At 42.4% G+C, this 15648-nt stretch overlaps 1 protein-coding gene across 4 annotated transcripts in view; it reads right to left on the bottom strand.

The window, feature by feature from the left end:
• Positions 1 to 15648, bottom strand: part of RALGAPA2 (Ral GTPase activating protein catalytic subunit alpha 2) — a 319809-nt gene that overhangs the window by 292105 nt on the left and 12056 nt on the right. The window lies entirely within an intron of this gene.

Below are 15648 nucleotides of genomic sequence, written 5' to 3'. Positions count from 1 at the left end.
ATCCCTCATAACTCTGGTGGGAGTACTCAGCCACTGTCAATACACCTTTGTACATTTTCCTTAGCCAAGAGGTTGTTTGTACCATTTACAACAGGGTCCTGACCAAGGTGTTAGCTCTTGGGAAGAATACACTAGTCTTCTCAAGAAAATTAAGAACAGCTTCTTCAAATTCTGCAGGGATTACTCAAGAAACAAATGTACATCTATTCAGTCTATGATAAAGTGGATTCAATTGAATTTTGGGGTCCTAATACTGTGACTAGATGAGAATACATCCATTATTATATTTAAATTCTATAAACTTAACACTAACACTGGTGAATCTAAGGAGTTGTTTTCCTCTGAGAACCATATAGGGTTTTTCATTAAAAACAACAACAACAACAAAAACAACAACAACAACAACAACAACGAAAAACAAAACAAAACAACAACTAACAAAAAATTGACCTGGTTCTTTGAAATAATGCACAGAAGGTGTTTGTAAAGTCATATCAGCTGCCAATTTCACATTCTATTTTCTGCTCCCAAATAAACACACAGAGCAGTGGAAGTTCCTAGTAACTAACAAATTTACCTGCATGAGTGCATGAAACTAGTATTATCATTCTTATGAGCTATGTGATCTTGCCGAGGAATCCTTGAGAGCCTTTCACAGAATGTGTGGTTCCAAGAAAGAATTCTGTTCATTTTCACTCCAGTATGAACTGCTAGCCCATCCACCCCTGTTTCCTCTGAAGCATATTTCACCAGTCAGCTCCTACTGGCACTCAATAGTTGCTGAAATATCACCAGTCTACCCAGAGACTAGGTCAGTGCCTCTGCTTTTGCCCCATTGGCTGGTTCTCCCTGGGTCATAAAACACATCTCACTTCACTTCATTCCTGATGGAATCCCTCCCAATGGAATTATTGACTTAATTATGAAGGAATGATCTGACTTCTTTTAGAGATACCACCAACCCTACAGAACCCCCAGTCCATCCCATTCATCATTATGTCCCCTGCATCTAGCACAGTATTTATCTAGTTCAATATCTTCTTGAATGAGTTGAATAAAAGAAATAGCCTGTAACATATATGCACATTAACATATATAACATATAACAGTGATAGGATAATGGCCACAAAGTGCAAACCATTAACTAGATCATATGCCTATAGGCATATAGGAAAGAAACAGCCTCACCCACTTTCAAATCCTGGGGACTATCTAGAAGAGATTTCACCCTTCTGCTGAGGATTCCAGATTTCACCCTGCAAGCTAGACTCTCAATGTCTGCTGCAGCTGAATTTCTCCACAGGAGGGTCTATAAGTCTCCTCAAATCAAACATGTCCAAAGGACATGTCCCCTCAAATTCTGTTCTTCCCTCAGGCCCCACCACCCATCCAGCTGCTCGTTGTCCCAGGTTCTTCTCACTCCTCACAGCCCATCTCCAGGGTGACAGTTCCACCTCTAACATGCTCCAGCCCTGGGGACTTCATGCCCTCCACGGCCCTGCCTGGCATATGTCACCATGAATCCTCACCCAGGCAGCAATATGCCCTCTGCCTGGGCTCCTGCTTCGGCTCCTCCCCTCCACTGGCTGTCCTCCACCGGTCAGCAGAAAGACTGAACACTGTAAATCAAACCCGGTCCTTCTTCACTCAAACCTCCCAGTGACCTCCAATAGTTCTTACAATCCAAACTCATGACCACAGCCTACAAGGCCCTATGTAGTTTCCTCCATTCAATGCCAATTTCATTTCACAGCATTCGTCCTTCACACCCCACACTCCAGCCACCATGGCTTCTTTCTATTCTCTGAACTTCTCAAACACATTTTCCATTTGGGCTGCCTCTAGTATGCTGCCCCCACCCCCAGAGCCCACAGAGTTCATTTCCTCTCATCCTTCAGAACTGGGATCACACAATACCTCTTCAAAGAAATCTAAAAGTGCACTGTATATCATGCTTCACATGCCATCCGATCGCCCTGCCTTCTGCCTTCACAGACTCTGTAATGGCTGGATGCCTGACTGCTCACCAGTGAACAGGCCTTGGACACACAATGTCATAAGCAAGCAAGCAGTTTCCCTGGCATTGAGGATGTGGGTGGACTGACACAGCAAGATGGCACAGTGAGGTTACTGGGTGATCGACGACTCCCTCATCTTCCCTGGATCCTCGTTGGTCCATCAAGTGTACTCAAATAGAGCAATCTGAACAAAGAGGGTTAAGGCTGAGGAACACTCATACAGACTGAGGTGCTCTCATGCAACCAAAAGTCCAGGTAATAGCCACCTTCCTCCTCAGCCATTCACTATCTTTCTTGTGGATGAGGGAATGGATGGGACAGAGCTTCAAGTACTCACCATCAAGACCATTAGATACCTTTCAGGTAACCTGATAAACAGGGAAACTAAGAGCATAACATGTATAACATCCTCAGTTTTATTTATAAATATGAGGACTGCTTCTTGGTCTAGGAGTCCTCTTCATATAATTTCTTCCTACTACAGCACTTAAGATTCATTGAAATTTTCTCATTTATTCATTTCCTTCTTCACTGACTATCACTCCACTAACTAGAATGGAAGCTACATAACAGCAAGACACTCATCCGATTTGTTCATGGCTCTATTCCTAGCCCCAGGAACAGAGTTTGGGATCCAAAAGGTACTGAAGGTGTATTTGTTAAATGAATAAACAATCAATATTAAATATTTTATATCTCTAATTCAATAGCTGAAAGGACTGATTTGTCTGATTGTTTAAAAGCAAGACTCATCAGGTGAATCTTTAAAAGTAAGCCTAGACCTTGGAAATGGAGACCACAGATACTGTAATTTAGCATCCTGCACAAGGGAAAACAAGAAAGTAAGAAAGGGTTGATTTTTAACAGGGCTAACTTCAAGAAGCATAAAGACAAGGAGGAAGGCTTCATTCAGACAAAACAATGAACAACAACGAAAAACAAACAAAAACAAATATGACAAGAAACATCCTTAGACAGACTTTCTTTTGAACTTTCATTTGAACATTACTGAGCCAGTACCCATGCCAACTTGCCTTTAGCCAAGTGCTAGGAAATTCAAAGACAGTAAGACACGGACTTTGAGGGTACAGAAGGAAACAAGTTAACGCAAAAGGCACCATGATCAAAGCTGATTCAAGGCATCAAAGCATGGAGTAGACAAAGCCACTTGGAGAGGGTGGGAAGATTAATTAATTAATGTTATACATTTATGCTTTATAAGACACTTTCAGATATTTCTTTTATTGGACCTTCATTCATAATCCTGTGAGGTAGATAGGGCAGGTGTGATTGAGATAAAGAAACCACAGGTTCTATGTGACTTGCCCAAGGTACCATAGTCAGAGATGTGGGCAGAACTCCCATCTGGTCTCCCAACTCAAATCTGAACCACACAAAGGTCACAGAAACAAGGGGGAATAAATCAAAACAGAAATCAGGTCAGGAATATATGAAAATAATCATCACCTTGGGGATGTAAAGGAGAGCCGAATAAAAAAGAGCAGGAAGATAAGTAGACACGTGAGAAATGAGGGGAGTGAGTGGCACAGAAAATGGGAACAGTCAATTTCCCCAAGAAGGAGTCCTGAGAAGCAAGCACCTCAGCACTCATGGTGAGCAGTAAGCAAAAGAAAGGAGGGAAAAGTGCTGAACAACAGAGCCCAGGCCACAAACTACCTTTGAGGTGGTGATTTTCAGCCTTCACAGACACTAGCACACTGCCTTAACTATCATCACAGTGCCCAGAGAAGTACATTCAAACAGAGAAACAACCAGCTGAGAGCTTTACAGGGCTAGCAGTCATTCCTGAATTTTTTTAAAGAAATCTTTAATTTCTTATTCTCCTTTACCACCAACCAAGAGCCAATATACTGTTTCTATTATTTTCCCACTTTATCTCAAAAACAATCTATAAACCACACACACCAGCTAAAACCTCTTGTTGACAATTATTTCTCCCTATCTAGCTGAAAGGCAATAGCAAAGGTTGAGGGCAAAACCTCCAGAGCAGATTGCCTGAGTAAAGTCCAGAAGCTACAGGGTCTTGGACAAGTTTTTTTTTCTTTTTTCTTTTTGTTTTTCAGTGTTCCAAGATTCATTGTTTATGTACCACACCCAGTGCTCCATGCAATATGTGCCCTCCTCAACACCCACCACCAGGCCCTCCCTAACTCCCATTCCCTTCCCCTCCAAATCCCTCAGTTTGTTTCTAAGGGTCCACAGTCACTCACTGTTGGTCTCTCCCTTTGATTTCCCCCAACTCACTTCTCCTCTCCTTCACCCAATATCCTCTGTGCTGTTCCTTATGCTCCACAAGTGAAACCATACGATAATTCACTCTCTCTGCTTAATTTATTTCACTCAGCATAATCTCCTCCAATCCCATCCATGCTGATAGAAAAGTTGGGTATTCATCCTTTCTGATGGAGACATAATATTCCATTGTATACATGGACCACATCTTCTTTATCCATTCATCTGTTGAAGAGCATCTTGGCTCTTTACACAGTTTGGTGACTCTGGAAATTGCTGCTATGAACACTGGGGTACAGATGGCCCTTCTGTTCACTACATCTGTATCTTTGGGGTAAATAGCTAGTAGTATAATTGCAGGGTCATAGGGTAGCTCTATTTTTAATTTCTTAAGGAATCTCCACTAATGTTTTCCAAAATGGCTGCACCAACTTGCATTCCCACCAACAGTATAAGAGGGTTCCCCTTTCTCCACATCCTCTCCAACACTTGTTTACTATATTGTTAATTTTGGCCATTCTAACTAGTATAAGGTGGTATCTCAATGTGGGTTGTTTCTGTTTATTTGTTGTTGGGGGTTTTTTTTGTAATTTTATTTTTTTCAGTGTTCCAAGATTCATTGTTTATGCACCACACCCAGTACTCCATGCAGTATGGGATGGCTCACCCATCCCCTCACTCCCCACTTCTCCAAAACCCTCAGTTTGTTTCTAAGAGTCCACAATCTCTCATGGTTTGTCTCACCCTCCAATTTCCCCCAACTCACTTTTCCTCTCCATCTCCCCATGTCCTCCATTTTATTCCTTATGCTCCACAAGTAAGTGATACCATATGCGAATTCACTCTCTCTGCTTGACTTACTTCACTCAGCATAATCTCCTCCAGTCCCATTCATGTTGATACGGAAGTTGGGTATTCATCCTTTCTGATGGAGGCATAATATTCCATTGTATACATGGACCATATCTTCTTTATCTATTCATCTGTTGAAGAGCATCTTGGCTCTTTCCAGAGTTTGGCAACTCTGGCCATTGTTGCTATGAACATTGGGGTACAGATGGCCCTTCTGTTCCCTACATCTTTATCTTTGGGGTAAATACCCAGTAGTGCAACTGCAGGGTCACAGGTTAGCTCTATTTTTAATTTCTTAAGGAATCTCCACACTGTTTTCCAAAGTGGCTGTACCAACTTGCATTCCCACCAACAGTGGAAGAGGGTTCCCCTTTTTCCACATCGTCTCCAACACTTGTAGTTTTTGGTCATTCTAACTGGTGTAAGGAGATATCTCAATGTGGTTTTGATTTGAATCTCCCTGATGGCTAGTGATGATGAATTTTTTCAAGTGTCTGTTAGCCATTTTTATGTCTTCTTTGGAGAAATGTCTGTTCATGTCTTCTGTCCATTTTTTGACATGATTATCTGTTTTGTGTGTGTTGAGTTTGAGGAGTTCTTTATAGATCTTTGGATATCAGCCCTTTGTCTGTAGTGTCATTTGCAAATATCTTCTCCCATTCCATGGGCTGTCTCTTTGTTTTGTTAACTGTTTCCTTTGCTGTGCAGAAGCTTTTGATCTTGATGAAGTTCTAAAAGTTCTTTTTCACTTTTGTTTCCTTTGCCTTTGGAGACATGTCTTGAAAGGAGTTGCTGTGGCCAGTGTCGTTACTGCCAACGTTCTCCTCTAGGACTTTGATAGATTCCTGCCACATGTTGAGCTTTTTTATCCATTTTGAGTTTATCTTTGTGTATGGTATAAGAGAATGGTCAAGTTTCATTCTTCTATACATAGCTGTTGGACAAGTTTTTGAAGCACTCTGCCTCAATTACAAAGTCAGAAATGGGGCCAACAATGGTTCCTATATTACAGGACTGCTGGGGGGATAAAATGAGCATGTCAGAGTGCAGTCCGCATTACACAAATGTTAGTTGTATTATAACTGCCTAATTCCTGAGAAAGGCCATCTCACCAGGTGGGAATAACCAGCTTCACCTACCTGTGAAGCCATAAAACTCAATGACTCATGAAACTCATACACTTAATGAGACTGGCCTTATTAAACGCACTTGATCCCAGTAAAGCAATAAGCACTACCACCAAACAAACCTATGAAAGCAGTGGGATTATCCCTCCATTTCCCTTCACATATACTCCTTTTCAATACCATTTCGACTCCTTTTTAATTGAGAGGATCATAACAGAGCCTCACAAGAACCTGCTTCAGCAGACCCCAGGAAGCACCAAAGGAAGGGGAAGGATCTTTACCCCACTTAGGAGCCCCAGTGGAAACTCTCAAAAGGAACAAGGAGCTCAGTTCAGTTTTTCCCTAGGAGGGAATGACCCCCCAGGCCTTTCTAGGGCTCTATTCCTCCTGCTCCACATCATTCCCCACCCAGAGAACTAAGAGCCTTCCCAGCCCTGCCTACACATCGAAGAGTAAATGAAGATAGTATCATTTACTTATTTACTAGTTTACTCAAATTCCCTAGACAATGGCACTGAAAGCATGATACTCAAGATTTCAGACTGTTACAGAGAAAAAGAAAAAGTAATCATTGAAGGTGAACTTGACCACTTAAAACACAATTTAGAACAGTGAGAACAAGGAAATAAACTAATCAGACACAAGACAGAAAACACTGACAAGGATAAATGTCAGCAGTAATATCCAGTTACTTAAAAGCTAATATGACTCTGGTGATTTCACCTTCTAACAACTGCCTTAGTCCTCCTTCCCTCTGTGGTAATTTGTAAAAATGCCACAAATTCTTCTTTACTTGAAGCCACACCTTTGGGTGATGCACACCCTCAAATGATTTGGGGCAACCAGTCCTTAGAAATATGACCCACTGGTGGCTGGAGAACCTCAGGCAGTCTCTGCTCTAAGGAATATGAGGAAACTCCTAGAGCGGAGCTGCACCCAGCCCACAGTGGAGCCAACCCCACGTAACCGGCAGCCAGAGGCAGAACCACCCTAACCAACGGAGACTGATGAGGAAGAAAAACAGACACTTGTTGCCATAAGACCTATGTAAGCCATGAGGTTTGGGAGGGGCTGTTATTCAACATTATTGTGGAAATGTTGATGGGGAAGAAGAAACTCATCACCAAGCACCTTCATTGGCCATGAAGGACAGCAAGCCCATGAAGAGATGTCCTCAAGGATAACATTATAAGGAAAAGCAGAAAAAATGGATCTGAATAACAGACGCTGGCCATTGATACAAACTTTCTGTCAATGGTAATCCATGTGAACCAGGGTGCAGGCAAGACTCCTTTTGCTGACACTGGCCAGCAGATTTTAGAACTTCCTGTGTGTGCAGTATACTGTGCCAAGGGCAGATGAATAACCTGGAGCTTCATACCTGGTAAGGAGGTAAAATCCACTCAGTGAAGCCCTTTTGAGACTCAGCGAGTAATCAGGTCATAAGACAGCAGGTATGCTGATTGTGCTTCAGTGCTAAATCAGCATTTTTATCGTTATCATTATTATGAAAGAGAAATATACATCAGCAGAATGCATCTATTTACAGACCTAAAAATGTCCCTTGTACCGATTATATGCAAATGCAAAATCCTGGTGTGGATGAAATACTACCCAGCAGATGAAAGGTTCAGCCCCAGTCCATCAGGGCTGTGAAAGGAGATGTGGTCAAGGACATGGTGGGAGAAGTCTGGTGGAAAAGGGTGAATCAGGAGTTTGGCCTAGTCATCCCCCAAAGTCAGCTTGCAGGTAAGGACACCTGGCGTGACCCCCACCAAAAGCCCACCACGCAAAATTATTTCTAGAAGTTCTGGAAAGCTATAAGAACTCAAAGAGAAAAGACTACCTGCAAGCACACTTTTTCTCACACCATAGAGACTTCAAATTTCAGAAAAACTCTCTCAAGTGCCATGTTTTCAATCCACATCCACTTTTAGGTATAAACATCATTGAACATATTTGACATGGAATGACTCCTGATTAAGCAATAAGGTACTGAAGATAACTCTTACTCCATCCCATGCCAACATAAGGAGATGCTCCCCTTCCTACTGCCCAACACCCCGCCCCTATTCCTCACCTCCCTATAAGACGCCTGACACCAGACTCAATAAATAGACAACCATTAGTCTAGGCACACACCAGGGACGTCCCCTCTGGCCTTCCACCCTGGTTTTCATCCATGTCCCTAGAAATCCAAATTTCCCCACAAGATCCATATCTATGACTATCACTTCTACATGGCTCTGGGCATCACCTAAACTCACCCCAGCTTCCTAACCACAATGCTTCCATGCCCTAGATCCAAAAAAGCTTCCCAAATCTCCTCTCCTGCACCACATCCCTTCTGGCTCCACCTAAAACCTGGAGTCCCTTGAGGGGCTGCTTCCCCCTAGATGGTCAGGTAAGCCTTTCATTAGTCCTACACCACATACTGCAGGGCATAAGATGAGGTCGGCATCCTCCCTACTCCCCACTGCAATATCCAGACCATGGCAGTGCTCCCCTCATGCACACCAACACTTCTTTGCTATTTGCACAACCAGTCTGCATGCTAACTAGCCCACCGGCCCGAGCTGCACACGGTCTTTCACTCATCCCAGCAAGTTCTGAGATTTCAGGGCCTGGCTCACTCCTTCTCTTGTAACTAGCACTGATTTCGTCATTTACAAAGGTCATTCCTCACTTCCACACCCCAATGAGGCTGTCCTTCACCCCCTCTCCCACCATGCCTGCCCATAACACAGCTTAGACCCAGACACTGCTTGTCACCTCCCCACATCTGGGGCCCCAGTTTTGTTCCTCTCGCCTGTCACCCACCATTTCCCCTTCTCCCTGCTCACGCTTCTAGAAAGTGAATTCCAACTCTTCAATCCTACCAGGTCCTTGAACCCAAAGACCCCACTATCTGTCACTATCTATATAGGCTCCTTAAGTCTTCACTTCTTTTTCCCCCTATTTGGTTTCCATAGCCCATCTTTTTAATCAGCCCTTGCACTGACCACCCCTCAATGCCCTCCCTTTCCTCTTTCCATATTTACTCAAGAGAACCCCAGTCTCAGTTTTGATCTTGAATCAACTGAATGTACTTATGTGCACACAGGCCATGTGCTAGACATAAGAAAGGATTTTTAAAATTGTTTTAAATACTTAATACATATGTGAAAGAATAAGTTTCTAAATATGTAGCTTGTGGTAAATAATAAAATAAAAATAAACACTTTAAACCCACCCACCCAAGCAAGCAACCAAGCAAATCAGGCTTTCACCCCACCATTCAAGTGAGCCCCATCCACACTGTCCATCCAATTTGCAGTCCTCTCCAGGGCCAACAGTAGATACACGTGTGCCTGTATGCCCAAGCACCACCAGGCCGGCCCAAGAGAAGGAAAAGGCCCCTAGAGCCCTGGCATAATGATTCTGGAAGCATATTGGGGCCTAAACTATATATTCCTTCTTGCAAAAAGTGAGCCAAACTCGTCTTTTAGCTTTGTTGATAGTTTTGTTTTTTGTCTATATTATAGCCATGTTGTATATACCAGTTAGAGGGCAAAATTTTAAATTATTCCCTAAAAATATACACGTATCCAAAATTTTACCATAATTGGTGATTTACTTCCATATTCTCCACAGCATTTCAACTAAAAAGTAAGAGTGGCCTAGAGAGACACTATTGGTTTCCCTCTAGCCCTCCACCGCACCCATTCCCACAGTCAGATCTTTCCTCTTCCTAACAGAGCCCCTATATGTTCAGGGCTCATCCTCCCCCAGGTCCTTTCAGGAGACTGGCCTATCCCTGGCCCTAGGGGGTAAGACCTGATGCTGCTGAGCCTATTACAGTGCAACACGCCCCTTGCAAGTGATAGGTTTAGGCTCAAGACTATGACCCAACACTGTTCAATAAGAAATGGGAGGAATTCTGGTGGAGATGTCTGGAAAAGAGTCATTGTTTTTAAGAGACACAAAGCATTTCCTCTTTTCCTGCCTCTGGATGTTGATCTATCTGGGTGCAATGCTTGTAAGGGCTGTAGTCATTTTGTCACCTTGAGGACAAGCCTGCCACACTGAGGACACTAAGGATGGAAGGGCAGGGAGGCAGAGAGGCTCTGGGCTGTTAACATCAAAGAACTGCTGAATGAATTAGCTGGCTTGGGGCTCACCCTGCCTTGGGGCTGCTTTATAGGAGGAAAAAAAAATCCTTATTATTTGTATTTGGATTTTCTGTTTTCTGCATCGAAAAACATCCTTGTAAATACCGAAATAAAATCTGACAGTTGAACAGGAAACAATTATCAGTTGACTGAAGAGGTTGTAAAAGATATCCATCCTGGGACACCTGGGTGGCTCAGTGGGTTAAGCCTCTGCCTTTGGCTCAGGTCATGGTCTCAGGGTCCTGGGATGGAGCCCAGCATTGGGCTCTCTGCTCAGCGGGGGAGACTGCTTCCTCCTTTCTCTCTCTGCCTACTTGTGATCTCTGTCTGTCAAGTAAATAAATAAAATCTTTTTTTTTTAAAGATATCTATCCAATTAAAATGGATTATTTTCATTTTTTTATACTTAGAAGGTAAACTAGATGTAGAAAGTAAAAGTCTTACAAGTCAGGAAGATATTTATACTTTGTTATCCAGGACTGACAATCCCTATGTAAAAGTAATTCTATATAAAGATGTAACCCAATTACCTAGCACTAATGTTTTAAAAAGTAGAGCTATGTTATTTAAATATTTTGACATACATTTCTCAAATACAGGATCCTCGGACTTTTTGTTAACCAATATGAAGTACCAATATAATGAAACATATATATATACCAATGACATACAATGTGTAAATCATATATGCTTCATTTTAACATATCTATTCCTTCAGTAGGATCAAGTTTCATCACACTTTTTAAGTCCTTGCAAAATTGCTTCTACTTTTCTTGATCTGAATTGGGGCTAGCCTATATTACAGTCAAAACCACTCATCGGGGAGTCACTGATAGAAATTAAACAGATAAGGCAGGAGCTAGCTGGTAACCTCTACCTGAACCCATCTCCAAAAACTAAGGAAGCAGAAAACTGGTGATGAGGGCAGAGAGAGCCATCTTACTAACGTCAAGTAATTGTTAATAATTATAGTAACAGCTTACAAAACAGCTTTGATTATATTAACTTACTTAAACCTCTATTTGCCATAGGAAGCAGGCACCATCTTTATGGCCAGTGGAAGGTCACAGAGGTTAGCTCACTGCCAGACTCAAATCCAAGCAGTCAGGTAAACCAATATTAACAGGAAGTGATCAAGGAGGTACAGGGAAGCATAACTGGACAATGATTTTTTAAAAGATTTTATTGATTCATTTGAGAGAGAGAATACGAGAGAGAGAGAGAAAGAGAGAGAACTAGGAGTGGGAGAGGGGCAGTAAGAGAGAGACAGGGGAAGAAGACTCCCTGCTGAGCAGGAGCCTGACACAGGGCTGGATCCCAGAACTCTGAGTTCATGACCTGAGCTGAAGTCAGATGCTTAACCAACTGAGCCACCCAGGTGCCCCGAAAATATGACTTTTTTAAAGCACATAGATCTGGTAGAAGTCACAGAACTTAAGAGTTACTAAATCTAAAAGTGGACTGACTCAGAAGTTGGTTTATTTAGGACACCAAAGTCAGCTTGCATGTGGAAAGACCCTCCTCCTGGACAGGTTAAAAAGGTGGTCTTTCTATGAAGTTACCTCAGCCAAGGCTGAAATGGCCTTCCCCAAAGGCTTCTCTTTACCTCTGGAAATCCATCACAATGTCCCCCAACCTGCCAGCAGCTACAAACACGGCCCACTACATTTCTTACACAAGAAACCAAAGGCCTCTGGTCACCAGGCAGCCTCTTCTCACCCCCAGTCTTCAATCTGCTAGCAGCATAAGAAAGCCAGAAACCCACAACCTGAGGAACAGGTGGCAGATCATTTGTTATAGGAGTCTAGTGGAACATAAGAAAGCCAATTAAGTATTATGTAAGTCTTCACTTACTCATGTGGAAAAATGTCCAAGGAATGTGAAGTCAAAAGTCTAGGGTTAGACCATGCATAATGACTATTCATGTAAAACTGTGTTTCTGTGTGCTGCACACCCAAGACAGACATGGACAAAGAGGGAGAGAGACAGAGAGAGAAGAGGATGCACGTAAGCAAGAGCAAGAATAGAAAACGTGATTACCAAAACTGGAACAATGGACATTAGGAGATTGCAGAATTTGAAGAGCTTTCTCATACTTGAATTATTTTTTGCTTACTTGTATCATTCAAATGTTTATAGAGCACATTAAATTTCATAACCCAAAAAACTATGCACAATATGGATGAAGCTTGAAGGCTTTTTGCTAAGTGTAGTAAGTCAGACAAAGAAAGATACATATATACTCAATGATCTCACCTCTACATGGAGTAGAAAGAAAGAAAGGCCTCATTGGAAAAGAAATCAGACTTGCTGTTCCCAGAATAGAAAGAAAGAAGAAAAAGAGAAGAGACAAGACGAGACGAGATAAGACTCATTGGAAAAGAAATAAGACTTGCTGTTACCAGAGAGGGAAGGTAGGGTGGGAGGGGGAACTGAAAGAAGGGGAAAAAATTATATATATTTTTTATTTTGGAAAAAAAAAAGCTGCCAGTGTGTTTTGGAAGATTTTTTCAGATATTTTTCAAAGCTTGAGTATTTACTATAAAAAAGAAAAGAACAACTCAGTGAAAATAACACCCGACTATAATGTTCTCCAAATTTGTCTTACTCTCCAACTTTGACATACAGTGAAGACCCATACAATATATTAAATAGTATTTTCACCAAGACCAAAATGCCCCCAAATAGCAAATAACTTAAATTTCTTCTGTCCAACAATTTAATTAAAGTTATACTATAACAATACACATGTTGTAGATAATGCCCTGTAATGACCTCGTTTGCTGTCTTTAGGGAAAGCTGTGTTTCTCTAATTGTCGTTTATCAGGAAGTATAGAAAAATAATAGAGTCAGGCAGAAAGAAATTACCTCTGCCCAGACACTCAATAACTTGCACTGACTTAGGGACAAGCACATGTGTGATACTCCGGCATGGAAAAGGTGATGACATTTTCAATCATGATAAGGTTCATTTACAAGACCGGGTGGCCATAGCACACACTCGGTCACGTTTCTTCATTCTGTGTAAACCTAGCACCAACAAGCAGCTGCCAGAACAGAATCTGCATTGGGGATTCCATCAGCTGGCAACAATGGTTTATAAAAATCAGGTCTTTTCAGGTTACACTGAGCCAGAGATTAAGACTCCTTTCAGGTCTTTCCACTAAGAAACGTAATATAAAGTACAAATGGGGCCCTAATTTAGGGGGCTCCTGAAATGAAGCTAACCACTGGCTTCTCTTTGCAATCATTTATATAGATGAATTAATATTACCCTGACCAATCAACATTTTCCTGTGCTCATACTTTTTTAGCAGCTGGCAGATGTATCTCCATTTTTAGTCAACATCAGGGGAACTTTTTTTTTTTTTTTTTTTGAGAGAGAGAGAGAGTGCACGCCAAAGTGGGGAGGAGAGTGAGAGGAGAGCAGAGGGAGAGGGAGAGAGAGAAACTTACACAGGTTCCATGCCAGCCAGCACAGAGCCTGACACAGGGCTCAACACAACCCTGAGATCATAACTAAGCCAAAATCAAGTCAGATGCTTAACTGACTGAGCCACCCAGGCATGCCAGGGTTACTCTCACTATGGCTGCTTCTTGCCTCTTACTGAAATTTGGGCTAACATAGCAAGCCTACCTCCACACTATTATAAGCCTGGGCTGCTGTGTGGGCCATGTTACACGGCCCATGGCAATCTAGCTTTCCTGTCCCATGGGCTGCAGCCAGCCTGTCTTCTCATCACTGCTTGGTGCCACAATAAGGACAGAAACAGGCCATGTGTGCCCACCTTCTGCAAAACCTGTTCTTGCCATGGCTTCCACAGCTACTCACTTCTCTTCTCCAACATGACCTCTTTCTCTGACCTCTTTGCTTTTCTGTCTCCAGTCACTGCTCAGTATTGGGGCCAACGATCGGACTTTTTATAAAGCAAGCCAAAAGAAAAGAAAGGCTTTCTTTACAAAGAAAGATCCTGAAGGTCAACTCAGGTCACTCCCCAACTCGTCCTTCCCCTGGGGCTCCTCATCTCACCTTAGGAAAAAAAATCCCAAGTCCTCAGTGAGACCTATAAACCCCACCTGGTCCTACCCTTTCCTCCCCCACCCCAACTCCTCCAACTCCTCCAAACTCCATCGACTTCCGTTAGATCCTCAAGCCTACTGATGACTCAGAGTCTTTGCGCTTACTGTTCCGTCTGTTTGGAACACTACTCCCATAAATAATTGCCAAGCTGTTCCCTGTTTAACCCAGATCTTGACTCTAAATCCCTTCTCAGAGAGGCCTTCCCTGACCCTGCCGTCTAGACTAGCATATACACCCCCAATCAAGCTTCATTTTTCTATAATCATTATGTGAAATTATACATTTACTTGCTCTTTGTTTATTGTCCATTTGCCCTAATGGAAAGAAAACCTTGTGAAACTGGAGCTTCATCTGGGATACAGCAAGCCCTCAGTATCTACTTGTGGAATGACTTCAAAAAGAATGTACACTGTCTAACATAGAACTCAAAGGGTGGCAAATCCATTTATTTAAAGGGAAACCCTTACTTCCCTCAAATTAGATGAATCTTCAAATATAACTCCCACAGTCTTATGTAGAACTTAGAAAATGTCATGTAAGGGTTTTCAATGACCTAGGATTATCAACACAAAAGTCAATGCTCTCATGATATTAGGAACAGGATAGATAATAACCAGGCCAGCCAATCAGAGTACCCCATCTCCTACAGGAACACGTCCATGACCCATGGAAAGCCAATCAGCATGGTCTCAAGACCTGGGGCCCTAGACAGGCCACACTCTTCTCAAGCTTTCTCACTAGCTCACATTCTTCTCTCTAGCTTTCAGAGACCATCTCTCCTGCACCTGGCAGACTCAGCCTGACAATGAAGAAGCACAGAAAAGAAACACACATGGAACCAAAGTGGAAAGGAGTATTTTTCACCAAAAGGGAGGTCAAAAAAGAGAGTGGACATGAAATTGGGTGAGTGTCCTGGACTCCACTTACATCCCTGCCAACAGTCATACGTACTTAAAGCCAAAGGTTCTCCTACACTAGTCTTGTGTGTAATTAAATCCCCCCCCCCACTTTTTAAATTAGGCTTTCTGCTGCTTGCAACCAAGAGTCCTGACTCTTACAAATATGTTCAACATATACAGCGGACCCTTGAACAATGCAGGGATTAGGGGTGTCTTCTCCCTGCATGTAATTTTTGACTCCCCCAAAACTTAACTCATAACAGCCTG

This window comes from Mustela nigripes, chromosome 7, assembly GCF_022355385.1.
Source record: "Mustela nigripes isolate SB6536 chromosome 7, MUSNIG.SB6536, whole genome shotgun sequence".
NCBI lineage: Eukaryota > Metazoa > Chordata > Mammalia > Carnivora > Mustelidae > Mustela > Mustela nigripes.
Note: the sequence above shows the minus strand (reverse complement) of the source record. Positions and strands in the feature narration are given on the sequence as shown.